At 42.2% G+C, this 20,434-nt stretch overlaps 1 long non-coding RNA gene across 1 annotated transcript; it reads right to left on the reverse strand.

The window, feature by feature from the left end:
• Positions 1-14,808: 14,808 nt before the first annotated feature.
• Positions 14,809-17,742, reverse strand: LOC143417058 (uncharacterized). Its single transcript, XR_013097273.1, has 3 exons — positions 17,616-17,742; positions 16,474-16,693; positions 14,809-15,633 (listed from the first exon to the last, which is right to left on the reverse strand). It is a non-coding gene; the product is annotated as an uncharacterized LOC143417058 (long non-coding RNA).
• Positions 17,743-20,434: the final 2,692 nt, after the last annotated feature.

Raw genomic sequence — 20,434 nt, forward strand, 5'->3', positions numbered from 1 at the left:
AATTTACCAAAGGATTTTTTCCATTAAGAAACTGAGGATCCATCCTTTGAGCCAACATTTGAGCTGCACCTGTTTCCTTCTGTTAGTAAGTGTCAGCATCTGGGACTTGTCTGTTGTCCATCAGTGTGTGTCTTGTGTGTATTTACAATGAAAACGTGAAACAAAGACCATTTCTTTCTATTTAAATACTGTTTTTATTTTGACATACACACCTGCACATTTAGGAATCTTCTTGAATTCTGTGGAAGCAAAAATCTTAGTAAGATGCAGTATATCAACTATAGATTTTAACACAAATCATGACGAATCAAAGGACTCACCGATGGTTGAGAGTTTATCAAGTTCCTCGTGAATTTGCTTCATCATGGTTGAAGTCCTAGCTCTCAGTGTGCCAAAGGACAGTGAAGTGTAAACATGGACATTTTTCCAGTTTACACTTTCCAGTTCCATTTTTCATTCAGGCTCGTTAGTGGAGAAACCTGTATATGTGTGTGTGCAGACATGATTAAATGTAATGATTTTTACGAAATACTGACACAGAATAGAAATTAAATGTTTCCTCTTTTAATTGCTTTTATGCTCCAGTATTAAAAAGACCAGAAGATGGACTTCAGGACCTTCCCACATAGTAAAATTGGTATGATCTGCATCTGGTCCACACAATGTGCTTACACATGGCCCACATACCGCAAAGAATGACGGCCCAGATCTGGTTTGCCAAAGTTGGCCCACACATGCGCCAGCACAAGGCCATTTGCAGACACTCTGGTGGTCCTTTGCTGGCCCATGTGTGGATTACCTCTGGCAATCCTGTCCTAGGCAACCAAAGGGCCATGAGTAAGTTGCATGCAGCCACGGGCCAGTTGCAGACACACTGCTGGCCCTGTGCTGGCCCAGAACAGTTTCAACTCTGGCCCCAGATGTCAGTCTAATGTGTACCTTACAGAGATGGGCAGTAACGCGTTACTGTAATCCGATTACTTTTTTCGAGTAACGAGTAAAGTAAGGGATTACTATTGCAAAAACGGTAATTAGATTACCGTTACTTTCCCGTAGGAACGCTGCGTTACTGCATTACTAAAACCGTGATTTATTTGCGAGAATGTCTCATGACAGTGACGTAAGCAAGTACAACGTTCGTGACAACAGCTGTGTGCAGATCAACAGTGGATCATATATCAAGTACGGGAGAGAGTATGAGCGTGCAGAATTTAAAGCGTGGAAGTACTGACCTTACTTTAAGTTTGATTCCATAAAAAGTGACAAAAACATTAGCGTCCATTAGCATTGTGCGTGGGAAGAAAACTTCTTTTTACAGCGAAAAAAAACCCCCCTAAACTTCCAAGCAAGCTCCGAGTGCACTACGACGTAATGGGAAATTCACAGAGAAACTGCCGTGTCCTTCCACTGACCGCTGCGGCACACCTGCACCAGGGTAAACCTCCGCCTACCCAACTCCTCCTTTACAGGTGAAACTAGAGCAAAAGGACAGCTAGTCTTTGATTTTATTTATTTTCTGCTGTGTTTTACTTGCATCTATTTGAAAGACTGAGTGTAAATGCAAAAAAAAAAAAAAAATTATGTGCTGGAATGTGCAGAAAATAGGTTTAAATATTAAACAAATTTCTTCCAGTCAGAGAATGTTGCATATAATTACATTTTTGCTTGATGCATAAAGTTAAAAGATTAAAACTAATAAAACACGTTTTAAAAAGGGACTTTTCCATTTGATTACATTTTGTATGATGGATTATGTAGAAAAAGTAGAATTGGGCTGAGAGATCTATCGCTTTATCACCTATTCAGGTTGTAAATCGTGTTTTTAAAAAGTAACTAAGTAACTAAGTAATTAATTACTTTTGAAAATAAGTAATCAGTAAAGTAACGGGATTACTTTTTTGGGGAAGTAATCAGTAATTAGTTAGCAGCTGCTGCCTGTGAGTGCGCTGTTGGAGAAACGGAGCCAGCCATACTAAGGAGAGCTTAAGTTTGACCAGGAACCAAAGCAAATCATTTGTACCGTACAAATAATGTAAATATGACGGTGAATCACGAAAGATTGATATCAAACTGATCACTTGACCAATATTACGTTACTTGCTCTCCAAGTGAATCAACAAATGGCGAAATGAAAAGCCGAATAAATGCTATTTTTTTAGAGAGTCTTAGCTTACGTGTGTTTATTTCAAATTTTCAGTTCTTACCCTCCCCGACTAAATCGGTTTCAGTTATGTACTGAAATATAAGAATGGACATTAGAGGGTTCTTTCAAAGAAAAAACTCAGGTAAATGTTATTTTATATATTATGCTTTGTATGTTGTTCAGTATATCTATGCAAAAACAAGAGGGATTTCAGTACACAGCAGGATATTCACATTTGTAACCAGATATTTACATACACTTTAGGGAGAAAACATAAAACATTTTTACTGTACAACATCAATTTAGAGTAAACTTTTGTTTTAGATAAATATTGAAACATCTTTTGAATTAGTTAAATGTCAGAATAAAGAGAGACAGAGCTGTCTATTTTTTATCACTTTGATCAAATTTAGGAGTACATATACACTAAGTTTATTGTTAATTAATAAGAAAACTCCAGACGATTCTATTCTGAGCTGAAGAAGCTTCTGATAGGTTAGTAGAGTCCATGTGAGTAAATTGGTGGCACAGCTGTGGATGCATATAAGGCAAAACACAGAGCCTGTTTCTTTGAAATGGGAAAATCAAGAGATGTCAACCAAAACACCAGGAAAAGAACTGTGGAGCTCCATAAGTGTGGCTCAATTTTGAATACAATTTGGTGCCATTTGCAATTAAGAAATACAGATAGTTTCTCTCTTTACTCTTAAAGTTAACAAATATGTTTTTTATATTTATCAATCTAAAAAAATAAACATTTAGTCTGATTTGATGTTACAATTAAAAAAGTGTTTGTGTTTTGATCTGAAGAGTAAATATCTGGTTTCAACTGTATATTTGATGATTGTCAGCACAAAGAGGGAGAGAGAGGAACAGAGAGGGAGAGAGAGGGAGATGGAGAATGAGGACAGAACAGAGATGGAACAAGAGCAGGTGAGACACAAATGTTAGTCAAATGGTTGTTTACCAAAAGTATCACCGTATCATAGGTACTCATGTATCTCGTACCTAGTGTTTCTTTTTAGCTTTGCTATTTTTCAAATTCTATATTTATTAAGTTATGCAGGGTTGTTTGCACAACAAGGCTAAATAATTATATAAACTTTTCTCAATCTAAATAGTGGACTTTGGTAGAATTAAAAAAATAAGTGTAGTGCAGGTCTATGATGATTTTTAGTGCTACTATCATCTAGTTCTGATTCTGGTTCTGTCTTGGTTAAATCCTAAGTAGTCCTGATTTTGAACTGTTGTAGTCCTGTTTTAATTCCGGATCAGTTTTGGGTCTGGTTGAATTGGGGTTTAGTCCTCATGTCTTGATACAGCCCCGATTTTGTTCTGCCTTGCTGCTTAATTAAAAAACTAGTTTAAGGTGTCCTGCACATGTGATATATATTTTTCCCTATATGAAGTCATTCTTTTTTGAACAAAACTCAAAACAGAGCCTATTAATCTTTCAGTCATTTCTAACCCCTCCCCCCCAAAAAAACAAAACAAAAAAAAAAAATCCCACATGCATACTACCCTTTAGGGCTAAGCCCCGGGTGTTTCAAATGTCTGGCTCCGCCTCTGACTCAAAGTGTCATGGTCCTGGGTCGTTGACCCAGGGTTTTGTGTTTTGTGATTATTTTCCTCTGTTCTAGTTATTCTGTGCCCTCCCCCCTTGTGTCCAGTTCGGGTTCTAGATTTCCTGTTTTGTTCTGAAAGTCTGTGTCTGTTGTCATTGTGTTCAGCTTGTCTCCTCCGGTCCTCATGTATATTGGGTTCAGCTGTTCTTCCCTCCTGTGTGTGATTACCCGATTACCTTGTGTGTGTGACGACCATGGAGAGGACATCGACAGCCTTACTACATGCATTACTGACTATATTAATTTCTGTGTGGATAACACCGTACCTACCAGGACTGTACGGTGTTTCTCCAACAACAAACCTTGGATTACCCCAGAAATTAAAGCTGTCCTCAAGCAGAAGAGGAGGGCCTTCAAATCCAAAGACAAAGAGGAGTTGAAAAGGGTGCAGAGAGAGTTGAGGGGACTGATAAGGAATGGGAAGGACAGCTACAGGCAGAAGATGGAGAACCAGCTTCAGCAAAACAACGTTGGTGAAGTCTGGAGAGGCCTCAGAACCATCTCAGGCCACAAACAGCAGAACTCTCTGCCTGGGAGGGATGTGAGATGGGCAAATGAACTGAATCATTTCTTCAACAGATTTGATTCAACCATGAGACAGTCTACAACATCGGCTGCAGACTCACCCACCCCCACTGCTGCTGTTCCACCTCTGACACCTCAGACACTTCACACCTCCTCTATTCACCCTGCTCACTCCTCCCCACCCCCAACAACAGCATCCAATACACACTCAACACAAGGCTCCAGCCTGTCTCTCTCAACCACCCAGGTTAGGAGGGAACTGAGGAGGATTAATGGCAAGAAGGCAGCGGGCCCAGATGGCATCAGCTCGAGGGTCGTCAGGTCCTGCGCGGACCAACTGTGTGGGGTGATGGAGCACCTCTTCAACCTGAGCCTGAGGTTGGGAAGAGTCCCACAGCTCTGGAAAACCTCCTGTGTTGTACCAGTGCCAAAGACTTCACGCCCCAAGGACCTCAACAGCTACAGGCCGGTGGCTCTGACATCCCACCTTATGAAGACCCTGGAGCGGTTGGTCCTGGCTCAGCTTCGGCGCCTAACAAGCTCATCACTGGACCCACTTCAGTTTGCCTACCAGCCTGGCATTGGAGCGGATGATGCCGTCATTCACCTCCTACATCGTTCCCTCGCTCACCTGGAGACCGCTGGAAGCACTGTGAGAATCATGTTCTTTGATTTCTCCAGTGCCTTCAACACTATTCTTCCCTCGGTTCTGAAGGACAAGCTGGAGAACTCTGGAGTGGACCATCACCTCACTACCTGGATTTTGGACTACCTCACCGACCGACCACAGTATGTGAGGACTCAGGGCTGTGTGTCGGACAGGGTCGTCTGCAGTACGGGGGCCCCACAGGGAACGGTTCTGGCTCCGTTCCTCTTCACCATCTACACTGCAGACTTCTCCCACAATTCCACCCAGTGCTTCCTGCAGAAGTTCTCTGATGACTCTGCAATAGTCGGCCTCATCACTGATGGGGACGACAAGGAGTACAGAGGACTGACTCAAGACTTTGTGGACTGGTGCCAGCTGAACTACCTCCAGATCAACGCCAGTAAAACCAAGGAGCTGGTGGTAGACTTCCGCAGGCACAAGCATTCTCCACTGCAACCACTGAACATCCAGGGTATGGACATTGAGGCTGTGGACAGCTACAGGTACCTTGGTGTTCATCTGAACAACAGACTGGACTGGACTCATAACTCAGACGCCCTCTACAGGAAAGGGCAGAGCAGGCTGTACCTGCTGCGGAGACTCAGGTCGTTTGGGGTGGAGGGCCCACTCCTGAAGACCTTCTATGACTCTGTGGTGGCTTCTGCTATCTTTTAAGGTGTGGTCTGCTGGGGCGGCAGCATCTCTGCTGGGGACAGGAAGAGACTGAACAGGGTGATCCGAAGGGCCAGCTCTGTTCTAGGATGCCCTCTGGACCCAGTGGAGGTGGTGAGTGACAGGAGAATGGCGGCTAAGCTGTCATCCCTGTTGGACAACGTCTCCCACCCCATGCAGCAGACTGTGACAGCACTGAGCAGCTCCTTCAGTGGGAGACTGCGGCACCCACGGTGTGGGACGGAGAGATTTCGCAGGTCTTTCCTCCCCACTGCTGTCAGACTCCACAACAAAGACTTTAACTGAACAAACACACACATCCACACATGTGCAATAACACTAAGTGCAATAATCTTTTCTGGCATCGTTGTATTTTTACTCAGTTGTATATAGCATTCGTATTCTATTTTTATCTTATTGTATATTTTTATTCTATTTTATTCTACTGTATATAGTATATTATTTTATTCTATTCTGTACAGCTGTGTACTGTATTTATTCTTATTGTATTCTAATTTTTGCGTCATAACTTTTGCACTGTCCACTTCCTGCTGTGACAAAACAAATTTCCCACGTGTGGGACTAATAAAGGTTATCTTATCTTATCTTATCTTATCTTATATTTAGTGGGTGTCGGTCTGTGTTCATTGTCGGCTCGTTTGCGTTCATCTGTGTTCTATGGTGTTCCGTTCCTGTCTCTGCGTCTCTCTGCTCTGCTCTCCGTTTCGTTAAGATTTCAGGTTTGCTCTTTACAGGGAGTGCAGAATTATTAGGCAAGTTGTATTTTTGAGGAATAATTTTATTATTGAACAACAACCATGTTCTCAATGAACCCAAAAAACTCATTAATATCAAAGCTGAATGTTTTTGGAAGTAGTTTTTAGTTTGTTTTTAGTTTTAGCTATTTTAGGGGGATATCTGTGTGTGCAGGTGACTATTACTGTGCATAATTATTAGGCAACTTAACAAAAAACAAATATATACCCATTTCAATTATTTATTTTTACCAGTGAAACCAACATAACATCTCCACATTCATAAATATACATTTCTGACATTCAAAAACAAAACAAAAACAAATCAGCGACCAATATAGCCACCTTTCTTTGCAAGGACACTCAAAAGCCTGCCATCCATGGATTCTGTCAGTGTTTTGATCTGTTCACCATCAACATTGCGTGCAGCAGCAACCACAGCCTCCCAGACACTGTTCAGAGAGGTGTACTGTTTTCCCTCCTTGTAAATCTCACATTTGATGATGGACCACAGGTTCTCAATGGGGTTCAGATCAGGTGAACAAGGAGGCCATGTCATTAGTTTTTCTTCTTTTATACCCCTTTTTGCCAGCCACGCTGTGGAGTACTTGGACGCGTGTGATGGAGCATTGTCCTGCATGGAAATCATATTTTTCTTGAAGGATGCAGACTTCTTCCTGTACCACTGCTTGAAGAAGGTGTCTTCCAGAAACTGGCAGTAGGACTGGGAGTTGAGCTTGACTCCATCCTCAACCCGAAAAGGCCCCACAAGCTCATCTTTGATGATACCAGCCCAAACCAGTACTCCACCTCCACCTTGCTGGAATCTGAGTCGGACTGGATCTCTCTGCCCTTTACCAATCCAGCCACGGGCCCATCCATCTGGCCCATCAAGACTCACTCTCATTTCATCAGTCCATAAAACCATAGAAAAATCAGTCTTGACGTTTCAGCTTGTGTGTCTTGTTCAGTGGTGGTCGTCTTTCAGCCTTTCTTACCTTGGCCATGTCTCTGAGTATTGCACACCTTTAAATATTATAAGTGAAAAGTGAGAGAATTTGATGTTCTCAAAAAGGCCATTGATGAGTCAAACAAAAGACCCGGCCTTGGTAGTGAGCCATAACCCACATAGCAAGCAGGTCTGGCTCGGATTTGGTATCAAGCCGGCACTGCTGGCTGACCTCTGCCATGAAAAGACGTATGTCACTCCAGTGATGTTGCAGCTCTGAAATATGGCCAAACTGGTGGCAAGTGGCATCTTGGCAGCTGCACGCTTGACTTTTCTCAGTTCATGGGCAGTTATTTTGCGCCTTGGTTTTTCCACACGCTTCTTGCGACCCTGTTGACTATTTTGAATGAAACGCTTGATTGTTCGATGATCACGCTTAAGAAGCTTTGCAATTTTGAGACTGCTGCATCCCTCTGCAAGATATCTCACTATTTTTGACTTTTCTGAGCCTGTCAAGTCCTTCTTTTGACCCATTTTGCCAAAGGAAAGGACGTTGCCTAATAATTATGCACACCTGATATAGGGTGTTGATGTCATTAGACCACACCCCTTCTCATTACAGAGATGCACATCACCTAATATGCTTAATTGGTAGTAGGCTTTCGAGCCTATACAGCTTGGAGTAAGACAACATGCATGAAGAGGATGATGTGGACAAAATACTCATTTGCCTAATAATTCTGCACCCCCTGTAGTTTCTCCCAGTTTACGTTTACGTTAGTAATCTCTCACGCTTCATTGCCTGTTTCTGCCACTTTGTAAATAAACATCACTCGAATCATCAGTCACTGCCGCATTTTGGGTCCTCCTTTTTCTACACACCACACGGCTCACTCCGCCAGCCGTGACAGTACTAGCCGACCAAACATGGACCCAGCAGCATCCGCACCTTCCCAGGAGTTTCGGGAGGAAGTAATCGACTCCGTTTCAAGGTTGGTCAACCTGTGGCTCGAACTTGAGGGAGAGGAGTTTCACCGCGCTGTAGAAGCCAGGCTACAGCAGCTAATTTCTGCTCACTCCTCGCTACTCGACTCTCTTCACCCGCTCGCACAGGACTTCATTCTGAAAGAACTTCACCTTCACCCTCCAGCCGCTACCGCTTCCCGACCCAGCCCGGTGGTGAATGTTTTGCACTGCCCGCCGGGGAATCTGCGGCCCGGCGCGCCGGATGTGGAATTACCCGGCCGGTCGGAGCTATCCCCGAGAAGGAAGCGACGTTCACGCCGCCGACGCCCACTCCGACGCCCACGCCCACGCCCACGCCGACGCCCACGCAGCCGGCAACTCAGAAGTCTCGGGACCCGGCTGTGGCAGCCGGGTCCCGAGACTTCTGAGTTGCCGGCTGTGGTGAGTGGAAAAGACACTATGTCTGTTTCGCCAGATCTTGTGACTGTTTATACCGGGGCTGTGTTTTTTGAGTTAGCTTCCCAACCAGAAGCTCAGTTAGCTGCCCAGCCGTCACCTCCATCACATTCAGCCTCACTACCCATAGCCCAGTCACAGCCAGACTTATTAGACACTATGTTACAGTCCATAGCCCAGTCAATAGCCCAGTTGGTAGAAGACTCATCAGCCTTGTTATCAGCTCAGCCACCTATTCAGCCATCATCTTCACCAACTCCTCCTGTACAACAAGTTAAGTCAATCCAACCCGAAAAGAACTATTTTTCATCTGTTCATTCCAAGCAGAGAGACAAACCACACAATATTGTAATCAGTCTTCAAATGCTGGCCAGTTCAGAAATTGTGACGCACTCCAGGGCCTCCCCAGAGGCTGGGTTTCAGCCCCCAGCCGACTCTGGACCCCTGGAGGTTAAGAAGCCAGCTGAGGACTGCACCCGGCTGTCGCTGCCTGAGCTGAGTCAATGCTCTGTGCAGCTCCAGTCTGCTTTGTGTTTGCCAGAGGCCATCGTGCCTGCTGGTTCTGTTCTGTCCCTGCCAGAAGCCCGTGCGCCTGCTGGTTCTGAACTGTTCCTGCCAGAGGCCCGTGCGCCTGCTGGTTCTGATCCGTTCCTGCCAGAGGCCCATGCGCCTACTGGCTCTGATCCGTTCCTGCCAGAGGCCTGTGTGCCTGCTGGTTCAGCCCTGCGTGTGCCACGGTCCCCTGTGCCCGCTGGTTCAGTGACTATTTCCGCTGGGGGTTCTGGAGAGCCCGGCCAGCACTTTCCTGTCTCCGCTGGAGGGTCCGAGGGGCCCGTTCAGCCACCTGTCTCCACTGGAGGGTCCGAGGGGCCCATCCAGCCTCCTGCCTCGTCAGCTGGAGGGCCCGAGGAGCCCGTCCAGCCCCAAGACTCGTCAGCTGGAGGTTCAGGGGAACCTAGCCAGCTTCCTGCCTCGTCAGCTGGAGGGCCCGAGGAGCCCGTCCAGCCCCAAGACTCGTCAGCTGGAGGTTCAGGGGAACCTAGCCAGCTTCCTGCCTCGTCAGGTGGAGGGTCCGAGGAGCCCGTCCAGCCGCCAGCTGCAGCCTCATCATCCTCGCCGGCTGCAGCTTCATCCACGCCGCCGGCAGCAACATCAGCTTCATCCACGCCGCTGGCAGCAGCAGCAGCTTCGTCCTCGCCTGCTGCAGCTTCATCTTCGCCTGGTCCGGCTTCAGCATCCTCAGCGTCACCTGGTCCGGCTTCAGCATCCTCAGCGTTGCCTGGTCCAGCTTCAGCATCCTCAGCGTTGCCTGGTCCAGCTTCAGCATCACCCACAGCGTCGCCTGGTCCAGCCTCCGCATCCGCTTCAGCCTCGTCTGGTCCAGCCTCTGCTTCTGCCTCGTCTGGTGCTGCGGGGGCCACGCCACCTTCAGGTCCCAAACTGCCGCCTCGACATCGGCGGTCATCTGCCAGGCCGCTTGTTGGGCGTCATCGTCGATATGGACGACCTCCCAAATGACGCCGCTACCTTCCGCGCGGCCGGCCTCCGGACTTGTGTCGCCGCCGCCGTTGCTGTCCGCACGGTCGGCCGCCTGAACTGTTTCCACTTCGCAACCGCTGCCTTCCTCGCGGTCGGCTTTTGGATCTGTGTCGCCAACGTGGCCGGCCTCAGAAGATGAATTGGCCTGGACTTCTGAGTTGTCAGCCTCCGGGCCGGCCTCCTGAACTGTGTTTTGTTCTTGAACTCCAGCATGTGTGTTTTTGTTTTGGACAATTCCCTTGGTTCGCTGGAGCTTGTTTTTGTTCGGTGTTGGTCCCTCCGTCCTGGACCCCCCGCCGCCCGCCCTGGGTTGGTCGTTTGTTTTTGTTTTGGGCTGTCTGGAGCCAGCCCTTAGAGGGGGCGTACTGTCATGGTCCTGGGTCGTTGACCCAGCGTTTTGTGTTTTGTGATTATTTTCCTCTGTTCTAGTTATTCTGTGCCCTCCCCCCTTGTGTCCGGTTCGGGTTCTAGATTTCCTGTTTTGTTCTGAAAGTCTGTGTCTGTTGTCATTGTGTTCAGCTTGTCTCCTCCGATCCTCATGTGTATTGGGTTCAGCTGTTCTTCCCTCCTGTGTGTGATTACCCGATTACCTTGTGTGTGTATATTTAGTGGGTGTCGGTCTGTGTTCATTGTCGGCTCGTCTGTGTTCATCTGCGTTCTATGGTGTTCCGTTCCTGTCTCTGCGTCTCTCTGCTCTGCTCTCCGTTTCGTTAAGATTTCAGGTTTGCTCTTTAGTTTCTCCCAGTTTAGGTTTCCGTTAGTAATCTCTCACGCTTCGTTGCCTGTTTCTGCCACTTTGTAAATAAACATCACTCGAATCATCAGTCAATGCCGCATTTTGGGTCCTCCTTTTCCTCCACACTACACGGCTCACTCCGCCAGCCGTGACACAAAGTGCTCTACGCAACATGCTACATTCACACACTTTCTCTTAACGGAGTGCTTCCTAACTACATTCATACACATTCACAGTCACAACATGCAGACTCGAGAAGCCAGGGATTGAACCACTAACCTTCCAATCAATAGGTGACCTGCGCTACCACCTGAGCTACAGCCACACACTGTCAAAGATGTGTAAACCCTCACTAGGTTTTGGATCAAGTGTACATTCACAAACCTGTCAAACCTGCATTTGAAACGTTGGCTACCCTAGCAGTATAGTGTTGCAACATTGCATTTGGGTCTTCTGAATAAAATAGGAAAATAGGACCATAAATAGTGCCTCATTGCGAGACCTGGCCCGCATCTGGTTGACATACACTCTGCCATGACACCAGTCAGTCAGAAGTGCCAGCTTGATGCCAGATACCGGCCAGGTCTATTTTCCAAGGGGCCTGGGCCACATAAACCAAACCATAATTGAGCTCGTAGCATGCCATCACATAAACAGTGCCATCTGTGCCAGGTGTTGCCCATATCTGGATGACATACGTCTTTTCATGCCAGAGGTCAGCCAGCAGTGCCGGCTTGATACCAGATCCGAGCCAGACCTGCTTGCTATGTGGGTTATGGCTCACTACCAAGGCCGGGTCTTTTGTTTGACTCATCAATGGCCTTTTTGAGAACATCAATTTCTCTCACTTTTTACTTATAATATTTACAAGTTATAATGAGATTAAAAACAAGAAGAGTTGACTATTATGCTGAGATTTGCTGGCATGAGAGTTTTGTGTTTTTCAGGTTTGCGGGTATTTAAAGAGTTGATAGCACACATAAAGCATGTCACTGGACACTGCAAATGTTAACATCATGGTGGAGTTAGATCAACAATCCGATTATTAATCAACCTGGAGAACTGATATTTGGCTGGAAAATTAATTCTCATAAACAGCAGTTCCTCTAGTGGCTACTGGAGGCTGGCTCCAAAAGGGATTCAGTCCCAACAGACAGACCGTAGTGTTAAAAAGCCTTCTTAATGCTGCTTTTAATGCTGTTTAACTCTAAACAGCATTAACAGACGTGTTTAAAAACAGGTATAAAACTACAGTAGTTGCCCCCTTCATGACAGTTTTACTGTCAACAAATTGGCTATATGACCCATCTATGTGGATATTAATAAAGGCCTAACGTTAGGGGTGTGGTGGTTTTGACTGAGCTGTATGCAAACACATGCATGCAAACATGTATGCAAACAGCTTTCTGTTTAACACTGATGTTTGCTTAGCTGTGCCAACTACAGGGAGTGCAGAATTATTAGGCAAATGAGTATTTTGTCCACATCATCCTCTTCATGCATGTTGTCTTACTCCAAGCTGTATAGGCTCGAAAGCCTACTACCAATTAAGCATATTAGGTGATGTGCATCTCTGTAATGAGAAGGGGTGTGGTCTAATGACATCAACACCCTATATCAGGTGTGCAGTAGCCCAATAACCGTTGTCAGGATTGATTGAGAGTTTCCCCTTGTGGTTTGCATCACGTCTCGCCAGACCCAGATCCCACCTGGTCTTTTTGCTGACCTCCACCTCCCAGTATGCCCTGCCAGAGGACAGCCTGTTGAGCCCCACGATACTTCCAAACATATTAAACCTTTGCAGAGAATCAGGATCTTTTGACATCTTTCCACCATCTCTCACTTTTTTCCCCATTATCAGAAATGTCAAGGCTTTGGTGTGCGGTATCACATAAGCATTCACAGCAATGACAACAATCTCTTGAACTGAAGCTTCTCCAGGTTTGCTCAACATATTCCAGAAAAAAATGCTGGCACCATGAACATGCGGGCTGATCTGTGCGAGGGAGGAGGACGGTAGTGACGTGGCATTTTCAAACCATATCGTTTTATCCTTCTGCACTGAGAAGCAAAATTTCTGGCTTACTTACTTTTTATAAGTTAAGACAACTCAAATAAACTGAGTTGATCAGCTTTTTGAATGAAAAGTACTGTAACTTACTTAAACTGAGTTCTAATAACAAGTTGATAAAGACTGGGTTCAGTCTACTTAATATTTTGAATAAAACAAAATATTAGATTTTACAGTGAGGTATCTGGCAAATGTCTCACAGAGAAGCAACACATATTTCAATGATGATTAAAAAAAAACGTACCGACTTTGAATATTTTTACAGAATATTTTTAAACCATCTAGGCAGTGCCTCACACAGGAAACCAGGCAAACTCACTCAGCATTCAATGCTTGTCTTTACAGGAAACAAAAAGCAACAACAACAACAACATCATCTTTTCTTCCCACGAGATATGGCGGAAGAAGCGGTAATACTAGTAAACAGTAAGTATTGTGTGTACATGACAGCTGGTTATGAGATTTGATTCTTTAATAATTCCTCTTCAAGAACAGTTTCACGCTTTGAGTTTTACAGATAGAATATTAGAAAGGTGAGGGGAGTAACAATAGCTTAGTGGAACTTTAAGGCAATATTTCATTTTTCTTTAAAAGCTAATATAAATTTTCTGAAAACTAAAGGTAGTTACTGTCTAGACACAGGGATTGAGAAAATTGACAATAAAATAAAATAAATGATCAGCGACTATGGTTAAGACTGCAAGTACAATACCCGAATATATGTGTGATATGTGTCTATGATTCATACATTTTTGTGCATATAAAACTATTTTCTATAAGGTCTTTTACAAGCCTGTGCTCCCATGCACAGGTGGTGTTTTGATATATTCTCCTATCCACCACCTGTAACAGCACTCTTGCCTGACTAGAACATGTAAATATAAACTTGACCTCTTATTTATGTTTGAAGCCAACGTTGCAAAAGTGCAGAAATCCTGAGAGAAAGCAACTACAATCCAATGAATTCAAAAACAGGCTGGTAACTGAGGTGAGCAGATCGATCCAAAAATCAATAGTATTGATACCAACACTAGTATTGGTATTGGATCAATACTAGCACAACTGGGTCGATACTTGCTTTTATCATTCAAGTTCAGTATGTAGCCTGCTGAACTGTGTTAACTATTTCTTTGGAAAAAATAAACCTCAAACATGCACTATGGTCTCCAAAAGCCCAATTTCAAAACACATGAAAAGCTCAAAGGTGTGTTTTGTTGTGTTAAGTAATTATTGTGGAAAGTAACAATCACAGTGATATAGTGGTGATTGAAATGTGTTCAGAATTTGCAAATTGAGAATTCATCTTTCACTATACCTGTATTTACTTGGTATTGGATTCATACCCAAATTCTGAGTGTGGCACAGCACTACTGTGAATGAGGGAAAGTGTGAATGTTGAATGTTTTTGTTGAAATGTCCAGGAATGTATAAACATGTTAAATGACAAGATATATGTGTTCAAATAGCGTCAGTTAACGCACAGCTTCAGGTTTTTTATTTCTATTTAATTCTTCATAATTAAACAATAAGAATAAGTAGCCTGACATCCTGTAATCAGTATGAAACTATAATTTGATGAAGCTAAAATACAATAACACATTAAGTTTTTGTACAAAGTATCGGTATAGGATCAGTATCGCTGATACCACCCTGAATTTTACTTCTTCTCAATTTCTCAATAGTAACCACAAAACTCAAAATATGTCAACAAAAACCCACAACTCACTCAGACTGTTTATTTTGTTCATAACAAAATGACATAACAGAGTGAGTTGTTTAGGTGCCATAAAATAGAAACCAAAAACTATGTTAACTTCCAAAGAGATTTAGTTTTAATGTTAGCATATAAAATATAAAAAGTAAATAGGTTTAAAATATTTGCGGGACAGTATGGAAAAGACTGACAAATAAACACAGAGAGGATCACAACGAAGCTTAAAATGAAAACCATGCTTATAAAAGACATTGTCTTATTTATGATGGTATCATGATGAATTTTCATGCGTTTCTCTCTTTGTATAGCTGCAAATAAACTGTAGCTGAAAGTGCATTCATAAGAAATTTAACTGTTCCTTTTATATGTGGAATATAGTCACATTTTTGATTTTCTCACTGAATGCTATAGGACCAGGATTTAATGAGATAAGCAAAGGACATATAACAAATAATAATATTTAATGTAGCAAAGAGCCAAAAGATATAAGGAGATTGTTTATCCAAGCAAAAAAAATAAAAATTAGCTAACCATGACAGCGTTCATCTGTTGGCTTCTGGAACACATATTTTTCAAAGTGAACAGGACGACACTGGTTTCCAACTTTGTCACAAGCCACTATCACTTTTGTTGTGCTTTTCGTAATTCTTGTAACGCTACAGCTGCTGGTGTTCACTTCAACATCATGTATCTTAAAGGTTGAGGTACTGATGCATAAGTTATCACGAACACGCCTGCCGGAGCCATTACAGATCTTCACCACACGTTTCTCATCCTTCTTCTTGATGAAGGACTGCAGAGGTCTTTTGCAGAGTCTTTCATTCTCCAAGTACCTGAAGAGTCATATCAGTGTCCGATGTTAATGTCAGGACATTAACCTTTTTTCTTTAAAAAACAAACAAAAAAACCCCCATAACACTTACATTAATATAAATAATATCAATAATGTTATAGTTATTTTTAGTAAATGCTAAACAGCTCTTACTGGCTATTTTGTTGAGTACACATGTTCAAAACAAATATAATCAGTCAGTCACATAGCAGCAACTAAGTGAATTTAAATATGTAATATGGTCAAGATGATGCCCTTAAGTGCAAAACAAGCATCAAAATGGTGAAGAAAGGTGATTTAAGTGACTCAGAATGTGGTAATGTTGTGGTTGCCAGAATAACTGGTTCAAGTTTAAAAAAAAAAAACAGTGCTACAGGTGTTTTCTCATACAACCATCTCTATGGTTTACAGAGAATGGTCTGAAAAAGAGAAAATAACCAGTGAGTGTCGGGTCATTGCGCAGAAATGCCTTATTTATGTCAGAGCTCAGAGGAGACTAGTCAGACTGCTCAAACTAGATTTTTGAACTAACACTGAGTTCAGTGGGCTTAAATGTCCTCCATAATCACCACATCTCAATCCAATATTACCTTTGGGATTTTGGTGAAACGGGAGATTTGCATTATAAATCTGCATCCACTGTGATGCTGTCATGTCTACATGGATCAAAATCTCAGAGGAATGTTTCCAGCACCTTGTTGAATCTATGCCAAGAAGAATGTAAGCATATGGTTTGTTGAAAGCGTACTTGTGTACTGGATCCCATTGTGTTTTGCCAGTTGCACTGTTAAGGAAAAGACAGCATTCTATCGATCCACCTATCTATAAGCCTTTAACTCACATTTGCCATGCCTCCTTTGATTTTCTGTTGAAGTTTTGCTGAAGGATGTGCTTCTGAACAAATCTGTTGAATCCATTATTGTTCCAGGTCCTCTGACATGGGCGATTGTTGTACTTGTTCCGTGGGTTGGAGTTTCGGCTTGGATTGTAAACCATTGCATTCCATCCATGCAGAAGTGCGAGAGTGCACAAGATAGTCAGAAGGACAGCGTTCATTTTATCTAGTGTGTATGAAAAAAACATTGTGAGTACATTTATTCACACATTCAGAAACAATGTAATACATGTCTAACACTACAAAGGTCTGTATTAATCAACGTTTTCTTGTTGTTTTTTTAAACAAGCCATTATTTGACTATTAATCAAATTATAGACAAAGATGCTAACGTGTCATGTAACTACCAATTATAGAGCACTAAAGGTTCAGCAATAACCAGTTTTCATACATATATTTAAAGGTGGTTATATTTGGCATAAAGCTTGCTGCTTCCCTTCCTCTTTTCATTCTATATAATAATAATAATAATAAATAATAATAATAATAATGGATTGGATTTATATAGCGCTTTTCGGGGCCCTCAAAGCACTTTACAATACCACTATTCATTCACTCTCATATTCATACACTGGTGGAGGCAAGCTACAGTTGTGGCCACAGCTGCCCTGGGGCAGACTGTCTTTATCTAAGTGTGCATGAGTGTTGGGCTTTATGTCTTCCGCCAGTCTTTCAGTGCACATGTGTGAAGTCACTCACAAATTATTGGAAATCCTACTGGTGCTACTGTAAAAGCTCCAGTGCTTCCCATCATTCTTCAGCAGATCATCCTGCCAGTTAAAACACTTAAACTGTAAACTTAACCATCTCAGGTATAAAGTAGTTCTTTATTGCTTATTGTGAGATTTATGTAACAAAACTGGTGGAAATAAATTAAAACAAATCCACTGTAAGTGCACTGTAAGTCTAATATCTACTTTTTCACATCAGGGTCATCATTATCATTGTAGTGGTTTTACTAAAATGTCGGAAAATTAAAGGTTTTCAAAAGACTGTTACTGCTACTTGATAAATTATAAAAGATTGTCTTTATATGTATTGTTAAAGGCAGAAACTGTGCGTGGCGTGTGTGTGTGAAGAGGTCTTACCTGATCACATGAACTTCCTATGTTGTCAGTGTAGCTGTTTTAGTATGGAGGAGAAAAACAACTGAGGTTTGAGTCTATGAAACGTTTCCCTCTTTTAAACCAGCATCTTCTCTGGTGTGAACTATAATAACCAATCATCTCAAATTTCCACTTTCTATAAAGTATAGGTTAATGATCATTTCAAGGCAAATAAGTAATGTGTAAATGTTTTTTGACACAAACTGAGAGCACACCCTTCTGTTTCTGTAAATGAAGAAGTTCACACTTGTGTCTGGTGTTAGATGGTAAATGGTAAATGGCCTGTATTTGTATAGCGCTTTTCTAGTCCCTAAGGACCCCAAAGCGCTTTACACAACCTGTCATCCACCCATTCACACACACATTCACACACTTAGTGTGAAACTTTCCATTTTACACCCACAGTGGGTGGACAACAAATAAACTGAAGTATAGAAAAACAGAAAAAGAACACAAAGAGCACCGGCCACAGAGCTAAAATATTTCACTAGACTGTCATTGAACACCTTTATTATGAATCCATCATATTTCACATGATTGGCAATCAATAAGCAAAATATGGTTGAAGTGTTTTGCTTTGTACGGCATTCACAGTGAGTTACAACAAATTTAATGTGAAGTATTGAATTGTTTTTAACATTATCATGAAATAACACACGCTCACTCAAATGCATACAAGTGACATCAAATAGCAAATTCACTCATTGCACTCCTTTTTAAACTCATGTTTTATATATAGAAATAACTTTTTTTACAGCAACTAAATTCTTCTTAGCTATGAAGTGAATTGAGTAAAAATGTCTAACATGTTATTGAAATCACACAGTAAAGTATCCTTTGCTTATCTTTTGATGTTTTGATCATTTTGTACAATTTTTAGAACTTTATTTTAAATCTAGTACCCGGAGCAGATTCTTCTCATACTTTACAAAGCTTTGCCTCTTCATAACACTGACACAATGTAACAATCTGTCTTATTTTTATATAAACCTGGAAAAAAATCTGACATTTTTAGGCTTTAGAAACAAGCAGAAAGCAGAAAGTCAAACTCACTGGTTACATCTAGTGGACGATTGAGGAATAACAGTCTGGAAAAACTACAAGGTCAAACATGTTTTATTGTATTATTTGAACCAACATCTTGACAAAAAATATAAAGTTTGAAAAAAAAAAGAGATCTGTAAATGACAGTTTTATTGATTTAAATACATCATATATAATGATCACAACTGTTGCGGATTATAAATGAAAACATTTAAGAACAAGAGAAGAACTCATTCATCTTTTTACATATAAATATAATGAATAGTATTTATAGTCAGGGGTTAGAGAAGGGCCTTTAAGTAACAGTTGCTCAAGTATGTGTGTGTCTATTGTGACTCCAAAAGCATGTCAGTCTTGCAGCTATGAGCTCTCTTAAGAAAGGCAAGACAGTACACCAAGCCTATTCAAATGGCGGCCCGCGGGCCAAATGCGGCCCAGAAGCAACCTGCGAGTGGCCCTGCCTGTGGTCCTGGCAGAAACACAGAGCAAACGCAAAAAATTAATTAATTAAAAAAAAAATTTAAAAAATTAAAAATTCCTACAGCGTAGTGTAGACTGTGAATGCAACACTCCTAGTAGCCTAGCAATATTTAACCCACAATGCACCGTGATGTAAACATATTAAACAATCACAGCAGCATGTCTTTCTCACTCCAAAAGCGCAAAATTGACAATGAAAACTGTCGGTTTAACCCTGCCTGGACTGACAAATACTTATTCATTTTACCGAGTTTAATAATCTTACAACCGGAGTTGTACTACCATGGTGAGGGTCCTGTACAGCCCAAGAGAGAGCGGCAGCAGCTTCCCTTCGTGTTTGCTTCTTGGCGAAGAAGAAAAGGCCTTTCACAGATTCTGAAACAGCGAAATACTGCATGCTGGCCGTGGTGGATGCGGTGAAAAGTGATGAAAAAATTAAAGTAAGTGTGACATCTGCTATTAAAAACGTACCCCTGTCAGACAGTTCAAATATTCGTAGAGTTGAAGTTCTGGCGTCAGACGAGTTTGAAATGCTTTTAGATGACCTGAAGAAAACTGATGTAATGTCTATAGCAGGAGGTCACAGACAGAACTGATAATGCACAGTTGTGCGTACATGTCCGTTTTTTGGATGGGAAATTGCTCGGCTTACTACCGTTAGAGGGACACACAGCTGGCGAAATGATGTTTGAGAAGATTTCAGCTCTTTTTGAGGAAAATGGTCTGGATATGAAGCGTGTCTGTATACTTGTGACGGATGGGGCTCCATCCATGGCAGGAAAAGTGAGTGGTCAGCGAAATATTTATTTTAAAAGGGAATTATCAAAATGTTTTTTTTGTTAATATTATTATTATTTCAAATGTGCAAAAAATAGTTTAGTTATAGCTCCCTTTTTTTAAAATGGACCTTTTGGTGTGCATTTGTGAGAGGTCACCAGATTTACAGGGGAATAGGAATAAAAAAAATACTTGTTTTTCAATACAGTTGTGTGGGTTTGAAATTGATCATGATCTGCTGCTTACTGGCTTCAAAAAAAATATCTGGCCCAGATAAATTCCTCGGTTTGAAAATCTGGCCCAACTAACTTCGTAGTTGAATAGCCATGCAGTACACTATAAACTTATTTACACAAAACTGTGTTTCTAAAAGATTTTTGTAATTCTCACAGCTGGGTAGCTGTGAATTAGGAGGTAGAGCAGGTCAGTTAATTAGAAGGTTAGTAGATTGATCCCTGGCTCCTCAAACCTGTGTGTCAATGTATCTGTGGGCAAGATGG

This window comes from Maylandia zebra, linkage group LG3 (genome assembly GCF_041146795.1).
Source record: "Maylandia zebra isolate NMK-2024a linkage group LG3, Mzebra_GT3a, whole genome shotgun sequence".
NCBI classification, from domain to species: domain Eukaryota; kingdom Metazoa; phylum Chordata; class Actinopteri; order Cichliformes; family Cichlidae; genus Maylandia; species Maylandia zebra.